The sequence below is a fragment of the Camelina sativa genome, chromosome 2 (genome assembly GCF_030686135.1).
Source record: "Camelina sativa cultivar CO46 ecotype springtype chromosome 2, ASM3068613v1".
Taxonomy (NCBI): Eukaryota; Viridiplantae; Streptophyta; class Magnoliopsida; order Brassicales; family Brassicaceae; genus Camelina; species Camelina sativa.
The window spans coordinates 1,378,359-1,394,675 of NC_141881.1; the positions used below are offsets into that span (position 1 = coordinate 1,378,359).

Here is a 16,317-nt window from a genome sequence, read left to right on the forward strand (position 1 = left end):
ATCATGTATATCATCAATCACTTGAGTTAGACATGCAAACCTTATTCAACAACATGAGCACTCCATGAATTCAATTTTTGTTTTAACATTACTTCAAGAGATATCTTATATATCACCCCACATTTAAACTAGTTCTATAACACTACCAGATTGATTAACCTTAAAACCCCAAGAAACACTACCAAGTTGATCTATGCCATTAGCAAAACAATTCAAAAACTCATAGCAAGCTAGATACCTACCAATTCAAATCAGTCCTTCTAATCTTCATCTCCTTACAAGCTTCACTATAACATACTTATAGAAGCTTCAAGCCTTGATTCATCAGTTTCTTATGCTTCTCTTTCCCCATTTCTGAAAAATGTGCTCTACACATCATCTGTTTTTGACAAACAAAAAGCTCACTCAAACATTACAAAAACATATAAAAAAAAGGTAAAAGATTGGTTTTTTTGTTAGTTAACTGATTTGCAATGATTTGAAACGAGAAGCAAGACTAAAGAGAGCTTATGAACAAATCTCAGAGTCTAAAACTCCAATTGATTTGATTTCTTATTTGATCCCATTCATCATCGGTAACTCTCTCTCATGTTCCTCATTTGCACCTTTAACATCCCTACACACAACAATAAATCAGAATTTACAAAGAACAATTTCAACATCTGACAATGAAAATTCCAAAAACTCAATCCTTACCTTCATTAACAGATTCGAGAACACCGAACAAGATTCTCTCACTGAAGCTCACTGTCGCTGAGTCCGTTTTCGTGATTGAAGCTATCGATCGAAGAAGAAAGAGAACCCAACAATTTCAAACTCTGAAATCGAAGAGGAAGAAAGATTTATTGATGATAGCCATCGATTTCGTACCTGATTGAAGCTTCACGGGAAAATCTGAGATCAGAAATGAAGATCTCAGATCGGAAAATCATCAAGCTTCGCCAGAGAGAAATGAAAGAGAGATCGGGTTTTGAGTTTTTTTAAATAATAATATTTATCTCTATTAATTACTCAGTATTAAGAAATGCTAGTTTTGGAACATTCCAGCGTGTGTGCTAGTTTTGGAACAAAAACCCAAATGTATGCTATTCTAGGGTATTTCTCTAAAATAATTATGTTTTATAGTTATAACTATATATAGTATAACAATACTAATAGAAGACAATTAATAAAAAAAATGATTATTAAGAATAAAAGAATTATGTTTTGGAATTGTGGCTAAAAAAATTTTTTAGGAAAAAAAGATAGAAAAGTTTGATTTATACTATTTTTTTCATCTTAAGATTTGGAATAAAAAAAAATTATTTTAATATTTTTAATAACAAAAGCTACAATTTTGATCCGCCCTAAGCCACAAATAGCCTGAGCACGGCACTGTTTGGCCATTATGAATCGAAAACATCGATTGTTCTGAACTTAATTATATCCAGCTTATGAAAAGAGTTTATTGATATCATATACTAGTACAAAGGAAAACAGGATAAACTTCATAAGTGATAACAATGGGAATGCATGCAAAAAAAGCAAGCAAGAAAGAAAGAGAATGCATGCAGACTACTAAGGAGCGTACGTGCATTACATGCTAGAATTTCTTAAAACTCAACGCCACCTACACCTTTTCGAATCATTTCCGCTTCCAACAATAACAGTGGCACCACCTTCAACATAACTACCAACGCTGTTTCAAACAACATTACCAACAAACTTAATAGCATCGGCACCTCCACCAGCACCAGCATTTTTACCAGCACCAGCATTTCCACCAGCACCAGCACTTCCACCGGCACCACCAGAACCACTTGCCCCTCCAGTACCACCAGCACCACTAGGACCACCAGCACCACTAGGACCACCAGCACCAGCAGCACCACCAGCACCGGTAGCACCACCAGCACCACTAGGACCACCACTACCACCACCACCAGCACCACTAGCACCAACACTAGCACTACCAGCACCACTAGCACCACCATGACCACCAGCATCAGAACTACCAGCACCACTGCTACCGCCAGCACCACCAGCACCACTTGCACCACCAGTATCAGTAGCACCGCCATCACTACTAGTATCATCACTTTCACCAGTACCACCAGCATTAGCACCACTAGCACCACCAGCACCACTTGCGCCACCAGCACCAGTAGCACCCCCTGCACCACTAGCACCACCAGCACCACTAGCTCCACCGGCACCGCTAGCAGCACCAGCACCACCGGCACCGCTAGCAGCACCGGCACCACCAGCACCACTAATACTACCACTAGAAGTATCAGTACTAGTAGCAGCACCATTTCCACCAACACTACCACTAAGAACATCTCCAACAACACTAGTTCCATTGGCACCACCACCAGCACCACTAGAACCACCAGTACCACTGGCACCACCAGCACCACTATCACCATCATCACCACCAGCACCACCGGCACCACTGGCACCACCAGCACCACCAGGACCACTGGCACCACCGGGACCACCAGCACCACTAGGACCACCCGCACCACTAGGACCACCCGCACCACTAGGACCACCAGCACCACTTGCACCACCAGCACCACTATCACCACCACTAGCACCACCACTAGCACCACCACTACCACCAGCATCAGCACCACTAGCACCACCAGCACCACTTGCCCCACCAGCACCAGTGGCACCACCAGCACCACTAGCACCACCGGCACCACTAGCTCCCCCTGCACCACTGGCACCACCAGCACCACCGGCACCACTGGCACCACCGGCACCACCAGCACCACTAATATCACCACTAGAAGTATCGGTACTAGTAGAACCTCCAGCAGCACCACTATTACCAACTCCTACAACAATGCTATCAGCAACTCCTTTGGGATCACTTCTTCTAGCACCACTTCCTACAACTCGCCTGTGACCACCTCTTCTAACGAAACCACTAACACCATACGTGACGCCTATGTCACCTTGAAAGTACCATCTCTACGGTTTCTTCCACTTCCAATAACGCCACTATCACCTTTTCTAGAACCACCAGCATTATTTTTATCAATGCTACCAACACTTTTTCCACCTCCGTCACCACCATCTCCTCCTCCCGTTCTGATATTAGAACTTGCACCTCCATCTCCGGTTGCAATACCACCGCTGGCACCCCCTTGAGCTCTTATACCATCCCCGACAACAGCACGAGCACCGCCTCCTCCATGTATATAATGTCGGCTTTTGCCGCTGCCACGACCAAATATATCAGATATTTTTCCCAACACTTGGGTTGACATCAGTAACACCAACACAAATGCCATTACCCAACCCCTTCTCACGACCATCTCCATATATACTCTTACTCTCTCTTTCAATATATTAGTATACGCCGATTCTGATCAAGATAGATAAACAAACAATATAAGCTCAATCAGAACCTGCGATTTGATTACTACATACCTTGGCGGGAAGCCGTATTTATAGCAAAAAAAATTCATCACCCAGCCACACACGTGTCTTCTAATCTGTGGTTCATTACTAATATGAAAACCCACCCAACACTTTTAAATCTTGAAAACGCGTCCAGATTCTTCGGTCGACATGGATACACAATATATACTCTTCTATAATATGATATTAAAATAAAGCTGATAATGATGGTCACTTGTAGTTGTAAGAACACTCATGCGTTCTTGTAAGAACAAGATATTTCAGACAATATTCTTGCTCCATTCATTTCACAGTGCTTCTTAGACCATCCGCAATGGGGGAACACTTGGTGTGTTCTTAGCTTATTAAAATTATAAATATAATGAATAGTGGCATAAGAACATGTTGTCCTGTTCTTGATGTAGAATTGATCTAGGCTCAGTTCTAAGCTGACATGGCAAGCTGTGATTGGATACAATTTTTTGCAAACAATTTTTCACAAATTAAAAGAGGATTTGATTTAAACTATGTATTAATTAAATAAAATGTTTGTTTGTTTTAATTAAGTAATATGTTTGTTTGTTTTTTTTTAATCTTTAATGTTTTTTTTGTTTCACAAAAATTTGATATTGTATTTTGAATTTTAGTACAAGTTTTATAAGTTTGCAATTTAAATGTTATTTTTACAGTTTTTATAAATGTAATATGTTTAAGAATATTATATTATTAAATCTTATGATCTTAAACATGTTCTCCCAATAATTAACTTTTTAATAAAAGATCTTAACTACTGATCTTAGATTATTTTCATAATATTTTTACTCTAAGAACATCTTAAAGTGTTCCCCCATTACGGATGCCTTTAGGGCATGTTTATAGGGGATCAGGTGAGGGTGTTCTTAGAGGAGAAATATTGTAAAAATATTGTAAGATCAGGTCTTAAGAACTTTTGTTAAGAAGTTAGTTATTGGAAGAACATGTATAAGATCTTAAGATTTAATAATATAATATTCTTATAGAAATTTAAAAATGTTTAATAAATACAAAGATTAATGTTTAATAAATAATTTAAGAATGTTTAAAACTATTTAATAATATAATGTTAGGGTTCTTGAAGTTTCAAATTTTTGAAATTTATGTGTTTTGGTTTATAAAACATGAGAGAGCATTAATAAGTGTGAAGTAGTTTCTTAATCCTTCCACGAATTATAAATCTTTCACAAAACATTAAAAGAGATCAATAAACAGTGAGATTGCAAAAAGAGGAGTAATTGATATGATAAATAGAAGGCCTGATCGACAACATAGCAGCCATTAATATGATCTCATCAGAGCATTTGTATTTGTCAAAAAAACAACAATCATCTTTGACAACATTGGATCAAGAGCAGACCCATTCTTTTGTGATAAGGTTTGTGAACTATGCATTTACTTAATCCTTAGTATCAACTGTTACAAATAGACAAAGAAAATATCAAAAACTGCAGAACATGTGAAGTAACGAGAAAAACAAGAACAAGAAGGAACATATAACTATCATCAATGTCTTGACACTGTCTTGCACCATATCCAAAATTCATGCAAGATGTTAAGTGTTAATTAGAAGACAAGGGACAATGATCGTATATCAAAATCCTCTTAATAATAATAACAAGTCTCCTCTTAGCTACTCAACAAGCAGCCACTCACAAACCTTCTTGCTGCTCACTAAGAAGACTCTTTTTCTAGTTCCAAGTAATCTTCGTACCCGCAGCCAAACCAGTTAGAAAATTCACCTTGAGTAGCAGTGTCTAGAGACGTGTATAGTTAGTTCTCTCTCGAACTTGTGACGGAACTGGTTCTTCACCACTTCATCTCTTTGAGTATTCATCACCAAGAGAGAATATCCTTCTTCTTCTACCTTATAAGTTTTTCTGGTTTTCTTCTAGATCTTCCAATCTATTTTTGCATTTGCTTCCTTCTCCTTGTGAGATCTGACCACCATTATGTCTTGAAAATCATGCTAGCTAACAAATGGAGAATGCTTTCACCTCCTCACAGTTAAACTAGCTTAGAACTGATCCAAGACACAAATTCCAATTTCTCATTATCGTTGAAACCTCCAAGTATAAAGAATCTTTCAACGGGCGTTAGTCATCCATAAAAGTATCTACTCCTTCAAACGAAGAGAGTTTAACAAGGGCTCTGATCATTCATAATCAAAGTATTCCCCTTACTAGCATCCAGATTCCTAAAACTACGGCTTGGTCCTGGTTCGATGGAACATACCTGAACTGAGGATGTGAGAAATTAGGATCTGTGCAATCCATTACGTCTTTCTCTGCTCTACGTGATAAACATTGCTCCAATTTCTTGAAACAATCCAACAACGCATGATATTTCCCCTCAGTTTTCGATTTCAATTTCTCAAATCTAAATACGATGATTTGCGAAGAAAGAGAGAGACGCCTTCTCTGCCCATGGACGATATCTTGAGCTTCGCGACACAGAGGAGATCTCTAGACTTCGCGAGACAGAGGAGACAACGATAATCGGTGGATCCGGAGTAGACGACGAGACGAGGAGACGGTCGTCCCAGTGTTTCAATCGCCGGATAGAGGAGAAGACGATGAGGAAAAAAAATCTCTCGTGAAATCGCCTGTTCGATTTTTCAGAGAGAAGAAGAAAAATAAAAAAGAAACGTCGAATGAAATGAAAAAAAATTAAACATTTCTTTCGTTTACGAGCTGCCACGTCAGCAGAAGAACACAACATAGAACAGATCTTAATTAAGATCATTTCATCTGATCTTGTGGGCACTATTCACTAAATTTTAATTTTTAAAGACCCAAGATCACCCCAGGTGATCCCCCTATAAACATGGCCTTAGTGGAGTATTTCATGTGGAACTCAACTTGCATAACCGCACTTCTGCTAATATACTAAAGTTGCATTCAGGAAAGAGGTTTGGTCACGATTTATCGATAGCCTGGCTACACTAGGAACATTCCTCAACGGTTTATTATTGATATATGTATATATATATATATATATATATATATATATATATAAAATATGAACGCTTAAGAATATAACCTAAACGATATATAACACTTCATACCGAGTTGAGGAATAAAAGGAAAACCCAAGCTTAAAGATGACAAAAAAGGTACTCTAGTATGTGCGGATGACACCGAGTTGGAAAACACGTGATAAAGTGGGAATAAAACAATGGGAGTTGTCCAACCAAAAAAACAAAACAATAATATGCTTTTACACTTGGGCATGCCGACAGAAAAAGAAAAAAACAATATACTTGGCAATTGGCATATAATAAAGGGAGTTTTGGCAGCGCAGGTGTGAAACACTGTGACTGACTGATCACTGATCTCCACTCTCTTCCTCAACTTTAGAGTTTAGACTTTCCCAAAAAAGCAATTTTCTTGTGAGTTTATTTTGTACAGATGCGTAGCACAAAATAAATAACAGAATGGAAAGATGACCCAACAAAAACGGAGTCCAGACTTTTTTACCAATACAATCAATTTAGTAACATCCTAACCCAACTCTCATTGGTGAAACCATACTAAACAGGCATTAAGATTCAGGTTCATTATTTGTCAAAACCACCCTAAACAACTAATCTTTTAGGCTAAGTATAGTAATTTTTTACTCACAAGTTGTTTCTTGATGGAATCATGAATCTTGGAACCCTGGTAAAGATGGTTGTAGACGAAAAATAAGCACAAAAACATTGAATATAAGCTGTTTCTTTTTATTGAATATATAATCGTAAAAATACTCTGTTTATAACAAGTAACCCTCTGGTCAGCATACCATCTCAAATGTTTCTCCAGACTGGGCAGTGTACTTCTTCCATGCATGTAGGACCTTAACCTGAACCCGCCAAGTGCTTTTGTATGGCTTGACATCAGCGAGGTAAGTCATTGCCATTAGACCATTCATGTTGAGTAACTCGATTGATGGAAATTATAAGATAGCTGTTTGCGGGTTTGCATTGATGGTTTGTATTAAGCTGCTAATGGGCTGTTTATATAGTAAATGAAGTAGCGAATATGTTAGGTTTTAGTCGCTGAGAAAACAGTTTGATCCTATTATCAAGAAAGGATCATTCGATAAAGAAGATCTTTTACAATATATTCCATGAACGATATGATCAATGTATGATCCCTAGGTTCTCAAACTGTTATATACCATAAGTGAGATACGTTAGTTGTGTAGTTGCGGGATTGTAAATTTCAAATCATGTTAATGTTGAAATGAGAATCTTAGTAGTTTGATCTTATAAATTATTTTCTGATTTTTCTGTTCAGGTTCTTGTTTAAGTTTGAAGAACTCTATTTTGGTGGGATTTTGTTAATCTGCTATGATCTCATAGATATCTAATTTCCATAATCTATAGAAAACATTTGGACTATGTTATTGTTACGACTATTCTGTTAAAATTATTTTCGTAACATATGCAATCTCATGTTTAATCATACACTCATGTAATTCCTATGCTATATATCACTTGTGGTGTTCATTAGCATTACGAATTGGTTTGAATTTAATTATCACTTAAAAGATGCAAATTCTTCAACAACATATAAAATACTTTTGTCGTGTTAAATCATGTTAGTTATTATCTGAAATTCTTATGCTATATATCACTTGCGGTGTTCAATAGTATTATGATCATGTCAACAAAATATAAAATGCTTTTGTTTTATGGGCTGATGTTATCTTAATATTAACTGTTTGTAATTTGTAACTAAATATGATTTAATTTAATATAATAGGTCATTTTTAATTGCTATTAATTAGTTTAACCATTTTCTGGTTAGAACTATTTAATAATAAAATTCTGTTATTATATTTGGTATTAATATACAGTGGCATTTTGTGTAATATCTTACATAAAGTAGGGTTATTTGTTTAAAAGGTTGCTTAAATAATATAGTAGAAATTTATACTAACATTATCTAATCTAGTTTTTGGAACTTTTAAAATATGAAGTACGATCAATAGTTAGTTGATACTAATCATACAATAAATAATTTTACCATATACATATTAGTTTATCACATAAACTGTAAGTTTATCGTGATATACCATGATTTGCTTTGTAAATGATAAAGTACTAAGAGCATTTCCAACCCAACTCGATTTTAAAATCAAAATTCTATTATAGTACAACATTTGCTCTCATACTACTCTATATTTTACTCTAAAAATAAAATAAAAATGATAGGATTGTTCCATATATAGAGTAACTCTATTTTTTTACATTAACTCTATTTTATAGTTGAAAATAGAGCAATACATTAGAAAAAAGAAATGCTCTATTTAAGAGTTATTCTATTTTAGAGAAAAATAGAGATATACATTGAAGATGGCATACGTCGACCATGATTTCTCGATATCGGGCGAAGACCTAATGATTAGGACTTCGTACACCGGTGAAAGTGATCTCACTCGCGGTGGCTCTTCTCGTGTTCGGAACCCTAGGAATTGTTTCTGGTTTCTTAATGGCGTATAACCGAGTTGGTGGTGATCGAGGTCACGGTACGGTTCCTTGATTAATCAATTGTTACTAATTTTGTGTTTCACTGTGTTCGTGATTGACTTAGATTGAGGAAATTAGTAATAATCTAGGTTATTTGATAATAGGTAGTCCTGCTGCTTGCTTGTATTGCTTTGAGTAGTTTGTAGACTTGTTAGTTCCCGAAGAAACCTACTTTGGGGAGATTTAGGTGATAACTTGAGACCTTTTGGGTATGTATGGTATTTGATAGAATGATTCTATGTAAAATGTATATTTTATAAATTTAATGTAATATTAATTTTATTTATGAATCAATTTGCAATTATATTTTATGCAGTATAGGTTTCAAATTTTTGAAGTATAGAACATAATAATATACATTACAGCAGCATTAACAAAATGAACAAAACAATATATTACAGCACAAATAATATGATACAAAACAATGTTTTATAGCACTAATAAAATGATATAAAACAATATTTCACAACACTAAAAAAAGCCATGAAAAACTACATCATAACACAAATTAAATGTCATAAAAGATTATTTTATAGCAGACGATATAATAGATCTGACTATCATAGCATTTTTAAAAACGCTATGATATGTATGGCGGCTATTATAGCTTCTCATATCCTAGCGGCTAGCGTTCATGGAAACGCTACCAAAGCCCTAAAGTAGCATTTTTAGTGTGCTACTAATGCCCATATTTCTTGTAGTGGAACAATCATTCAACATCTTTAGCATTGTAGTTAATTGACTCTTGAACTTCAATGTCATGTTTCTGGGTTTTGTTTCGCAATTTGATTATTAAAAAATTCTGGTGCAGGACCTGGTGCCCATAGGAGCCTAGGACTAGGAGGCATGTGTGCTACGAGTTGCTCTGGCTCTTTAGCTGTAAGGTAGTTCTTCTGCAACTTTGCTATTCACTTGTTTGCTTGCCCATCTTTCTATAATTGTGGGGGTGCTTTAATCCGCTTGGCTATTATAATTCTGCTACTAGCTTGTAGGTACGGAACTATGCGTGACAATGTTATAAGGTTTGTTTATACTTCCACTGATTTATGCCCCATTGTACAATTCTGTGTCTTGATTGAGCATCTTGTTATTTGCATCGTTATCAACTTTCTTTTGAGGACCGATTCTTTAGTTCTTATGGTACTCAGAGCCACCAAGACCAACAAACAAAACAAGCGTAATGTCTCTGTTAACAAATCTGTCCTCAAGAAGGAGTTCCGGACGATGACCAAAGCTGTTGTCAACTAGGTGTTACTCATTTTCTAGTTAAGGACCCCGAGTTTAGCAATTATCAATGGACCCATAAAATTTTACAGTTAAGAAGTTTTTAATTTAACTTTTTTTCAAAATTTATAATAAAATAACTTTTAAGCAACTTTCTTAAAATACATTGATGGAGTAGCTCTAATGTTAACTTCATATCTAGAATGTTATATGATAAAGTATTAATGTTAATTTCATATTTAGCATGGTATATGTAATTCGTTATATTGTAAAATATAATATAGTAAATGATATTTTGTATATGATAATTTATCTATATGTATAAAATTAACTTTTCTCACTTTTGGTGCTGCCACAGCCACTTCTTCTTTAATTTTGTGAGCCTTGCAGATTCTAATAAGCTTTTTAAACAATCATACAAATGTCAAATTGATCTACTAGATTTCATCCAACGTCTGTAGGTCCAGCACTATTTCATCTAAAGTCTCTAAGCCGAACACTATTTTTAAATCATATGGATTCAACCTGATAAAACTTCGCGACGGCAGTGTGAATGACATTCTACCTTCACACGTTTCTCTCCTCCTTAACCCTTGATCCATGTCGTTTCACCATCCGGTGTTGCAACGCGTACCATTCAATTTAAATTTCTCCACTCCTTTACACTTTCACACATCCTTTCATGTCTTCTGTCACCAGTGTAACGACTTTGTTTGTAACGGCTAATTATGTTGTTCCAAAAACAAATATTCTATCTATAGAGAACATCTATCCCTCGATCTTAATTCAAAAAAGCATTAAGTAGGGAGCAAAAAAAATAGAGATTAACAAGACTCTAATTTTATTATTCAACCATAAAAAAATAAAATAAAAATAAAAAAGAAAAGAATAAAGCATCTATCCGAGATATATGAAGTAAAACACTGAATTTGGAATAATATTATTACCTATTCATACCTACCTTTCTTTCATGTATTGTTTACGCTTAGTTCTTTTACATATACGTGCATCATATGGTTAAAGAACCAGAAAGCTAGCAATGTTCTAAAGACTCAACTCTAGCAACCTAGCAGAAGCCAGACAACACATCAATGAGCCACTAGAACATCCTCCTCTTCATCGCCTTGATTCCACGATCACACTTTGGCTTTACATGCAACACAAAAACAAATTGAGATGCATGAGTATTTGATAAACACTCAGTGAGGCAATCCTTCCATCTATTGGGCTATACACACAAGCAATAAGATCTGTTCATGCTACAAACAACAAACAATAAGACAAACCAGACAATAAACAAAGCATTTGCATCAACCGTCGTAACTGAAGAAGGGTGTCGACCGACACCATGCTCGACATCCCCAAAACCCTAGTTTTTGTAGACCGACACCTCTACATAGTGTCGATCGACACTCGTCAAAGTTATTGAATCGTCCTCGCGTTGGTGTCGACCGACACCCCAACTGGTGTGGATATATAATAAAACACCAAACATAAACCATATATCTAAAGGAATATTTGAAACAGCACAAATTCAAAACATAAATATTAAATAGTTAAATTAAAATAATAAAAATATTATATATTTATATATATTTTCAAATTATTTAATTGATTAAGTTTCTAAGCTAAAAAAAAGTTTCCGTCGTGTTTCCAAAACGAAAACGAGTTTCCATCTTGTTTCCAAACAGAGATATCTAGGAATATCCAGATATAATGTATCTTCGTGGCTTGTTTCCGTGTTTTCAAGAATTTCTGTTTCTGAAACGCTTTAGAACCGCGAAACGGATTTAAAAAAAAAAATCCAACATAGGTGGACACACAATAAAAACGAGAATATCACAAATTCTTTATTAAAAAAAACGAGGATATCACAAGTCCAATAACACTGAAAACTGAAAACCCATAGTCATCACAAAATATAATAAAACTATAATGAAAAGAACATTTGAATATAATTATTTGTTTTGCTTACTAGAACTTGAAACACACTCAGCCACTCTTAAAGTCTAATAAGACCACATAGAAAGGAAATACTAACGAAACCATGTATTATTGGTAGGACTTGGATTGGTAACGGGGATCGTGCTGCTTGTAGTAGCGACGGTTGAAACAGTGGACGAATCACCAAGGATCTGTTGATCATGCTGGTGTTGGGGTTGGTGGTTATCATCCATAAATAGAAAACCCCTTTGCTGATCAGCATCTGCATAGTTCAATGGTTCAGGCTGGTGGTGCGTCATGTCCATAAACCATTGATGTTGGTTCTGACTATAGTTCTGATTTAGGTTTAAATTCAAACTTGGAGGCTGCTCATAGAGTCCAACATGTGGAGATGACGGATAACGAAATTGTTGGTGATGTTGTTGTTGTTGAAGAGGGTTTAGAAAAGCTGCCAATGATGAAGAACCGGCCTCATTAATAGTGGTGGTTGGTGGGGTTGTAGACGCCATGACTTCCATTGATCCAGTCCATTCAAAGGTAGTCCCGACCGCCGCACCAGCATTGGAAGACTCGCCGATCTCCATCCCAGAGTTCTGTAAAATCTCAAACCTGTGATTAATATCTTTCATATATTGGTCAATCAAATAACCTAAATCATTAAGATCCATGATATTCATATGAAACTTTCCCATGTTTCCTAACAAACACTGGAACATGACTTCAATCATCTCTAGCTCCCGGTTATCTTTTCTTTCTCTCCTGAAATGATCGGACACTTTCGCTATCCTTTGTCTGAGAAAGGTTACTTGGTCCACCATCTTCTTTTGTTGGTCCATTTCTGGAAGCGCCCTGAACTCTGAGACTATCCTTTGCACACCGGAATTTGATGGCCACACTTCGGGGTTGGAATCGTAGGGACTGTAGATGATGGCACATGCATTGATACCACACAAAGTGGAGAGCTCATTCACTTTCTTCATCAGCCCTTTCTTTCTTTTGTTGAAAGTTGCTTTCCTCGATGAATCGTTGGTAATGAAAGCAAGTTTTACTTTCTTTCTCGTCACTGAAACTTATTCTCTCTTTGTTTTTTTTTTTTTTGTGTGTGTGTTTGTTTTGTTTTGAGTTAGCGGATGAGTGTGTTATACTTATATAGTGATGAAGAGGCACAAACATGTGTCTCTCCTTCAATATTAGATTACAGCTAGTTGCCTAGTCATAAAATTATCAAGTGCAGCGAATGAAGCTGTATTATAGATTTGTTTTCATAATTGGGTCAAAGATTCTTTCTCAATACTATCTGGATACTTTGACTGTGGATTATTGACTTGTAAATTAACGACAAACGAAAAACATTACCGAGATAAATTATAGCTTATATATAGCTTGTTAGGTAAAGAAATTTAAAATGCCTTTCGTTTGTGAAATGTAGATATTTATCAATATTTGGAGTGGTGATGACAAATAATATGGAACTAGGTAGTATCTCATACTATAGCATAAATGTGATATTTTTCATTTAAATTAAAAGTTCTTAAATTGATTTATGATTAAAATTCTAAATTATGTAACGTTAGTATTTTCCATAAAAATTAGATAAATGTGTACAGATTATTGCACGTATATAACCTTAACATATTTATTTTGGAACGAAAAATATGTCTCATTATGTGTCGTGCTGTTAAAAATTTTATGTGTCATAACCACTTTTTTTTTAATAGTTATCCACTAGACAATGTATATTAAAAAAGTTTGGCTAAGAAATTTAGATAAAATACAGCAATTCTCCATTTGAATATTTCATTTTTTTTGTCAACATTTAATTTATATTTAATATAAATCATAATTCTCAAAAAACTCTCAAAATATTTTTAAAAAAACTCAAAATACATGTTTTAAAGTAGCTACTTACATATTACATAGTCAACCATTCTCTTATAGGTCCATGAAAATTAAAATTTGATTACCCGGTGGACCACAAGTAAATTTAATTGAGTTAATATATTTTAGCAGAAATTAATGTGTAAATATGATTTGAAATGTAACATGAAATCATTGTGAATTCATAAATGTATTTATATAAAATAATGTATAACTATATAATGTTATGGAGTGATTTTTTATAAAATATTTTTAATTTCTTAATGTCAAATTTTTTTTTTTTTGAAGTCATAAGCTCATATTTCTTTTTATATGTCTTTTGTAAATATAATTACGACGATACATCGAAAATAAACAGTTAAAAAACTGAATCCCTAAAACATAATTGGTTTACAAACATCAAATAACGTTGATTTTTTTGGTCAAAGTGGTATAGTTCTATTAATCACTTTTATACGTTAAAATATTTTTCTTGCACGTTAGAATGTATAATGACATATACTATATCGTAGTTAAAAAATTATATCAAATATTTATATAATTATCCAGAATTATGATAATTAAAATACTGTTTACACATTCTTACAACTTAACTATTTAGTCCATATCCTTTGTCCCAATTATACGTTAGATTTCTAATGTATTTTTGTATTATATTATTCTATTTTAGATGCCTTTGTTTATTTGTATATTATCATTAAATTGCATATATTTAGAAGTCTCTAAGTAGTTACTTATCAAACAATGATTTTGGAAGATTTGATAGAATTTAGTAAATTTGGAATTTTGATAGATTTTAAGGAAGTTGATATGATTTATAGTTAAAAAAATTTCAAATCCCACCTAAAATGATGAGATTTGGATTTCTGTATTTTTAACTAAACAAATCCTCTCAAATCCTCCAGAATCTCTAAAACTTATTAAAATCTAAATCTACAAACTATTTTGAATAACAGTAGATTTTAAAGTAGATTTTTAAATCATCAATTCAATAACAGTAGATTTCAATAGATTTTTTAAAATTCATGATTGAATAACATAGGATTTATAACTTTTATACAAATCACTTAAAATGTTATGTTGAATACACCCCTTGGGGGTGTATTCAAACAATGATTTGGAGGATTTGATGGGATTTAGGAAATTTGGAATTTTGATAGATTTTAAGGAAGTTGATATGATTTATAGTAAAATTCTTTCAAATCCTACCTAAAATGATGAGATTTGGATTTCTGTATTTTTAACAAAACAAATCCTCTCAAATCCTCCAGAATCCCTAAAACTTATTAAAATCTAAATCCAGAAACTGTTTTGAATAACAATGGATTTTAAAGTAGATTTTTAAATCATCAGTTCAATAACAGTAGATTTCAGGAGACTTTTTAAAATTCATGATTGAATAACATAAGATTTGTAACTTTTACACAAATCATTTAACATGTTAAGGGGGTGTATTCAAACCATGATTTTGGAGAATTTGATGGGATTTAGGAAATTTAGAATTTTGATAGATTTTAGGGAAGTTGATATGATTTTTTGTAAAATTCTTTCAAATCCCACCTAAAACCATGAGATTTTGATTTATGTAATTTTAACTAAACAAATCCTCTCAAATCCTCCAGAATCCTAAAAATCATTAAAACTGTTTTGAATAACAATAGATTTTAAAATAGTTTTTAAATCATCAGTTCAATAATAGTGGATTTTAATAGACTTTTTAAAATCCATGATTGAATAATATAGGATTTGTAAATTTCACACAAATCACTTAAAATGTCAAGTTGAATACACCCCCCTAAGTTGAATACACCCCCCTAAGATTATCCAAAATTTATGTCAAGCTTATTTATAATGAAAATCATTTGAGTATAGTGTTTTCATTATTCGAATTATCCATTTGTAGCTAACATCTACTATATCTTGTCTTGATACCATAAATAAACTAAACTTTAATCAAAATTTAATTTACATGTTCTTCTATGAAACTACTTGTATAGTCATTTTTCCGATGATATTTAGTGTATATGATTATCATATATGATGTTTTTATTGTTTTGTCTTAGTTTCAATTTCTAAGATTAGATCAAGATGATAGTTTCAATTTCTTTATTGCAGCTTATATCTAAAATAATTCCGCATGTGAAATGTAATCAGACTACTAAAATAAATTATATTTACGGCAATTATAGATTACATTTGTTTATTATAAAAGCTCTTGTATTTTTTTTTTTGGGTTAAAAGCAGTCTTGTATTCTTGTCCTCTATCTTTGTGACTAATACTTATTTTATTTACGTACCATTCAGACAAATAATTATGATTTTGATTATTA

The 16,317-nt window shown here is 33.8% G+C and overlaps 2 long non-coding RNA genes and 1 pseudogene across 3 annotated transcripts; all 3 read right to left on the reverse strand.

Moving 5' to 3' along the window:
• Positions 1 to 464: 464 nt before the first annotated feature.
• Positions 465 to 999, reverse strand: LOC104747022 (uncharacterized). The gene is made up of 3 exons (XR_015573222.1): positions 871 to 999; positions 697 to 777; positions 465 to 616 (listed from the first exon to the last, which is right to left on the reverse strand). It is a non-coding gene; the product is annotated as an uncharacterized LOC104747022 (long non-coding RNA).
• A 3,793-nt stretch (positions 1,000 to 4,792) lies between these two features.
• On the reverse strand, positions 4,793 to 6,077 carry LOC109127173 (uncharacterized). Its single transcript, XR_002033921.2, has 2 exons — positions 5,662 to 6,077; positions 4,793 to 5,449 (listed from the first exon to the last, which is right to left on the reverse strand). It is a non-coding gene; the product is annotated as an uncharacterized LOC109127173 (long non-coding RNA).
• A 5,915-nt stretch (positions 6,078 to 11,992) lies between these two features.
• LOC104747031 (agamous-like MADS-box protein AGL80 pseudogene) lies at positions 11,993 to 13,223 on the reverse strand (annotated as a pseudogene). Its single transcript, XR_015573223.1, has one exon. The product of XR_015573223.1 is annotated as an agamous-like MADS-box protein AGL80 pseudogene (transcript).
• Between the last annotated feature and the right edge of the window lie 3,094 nt (positions 13,224 to 16,317).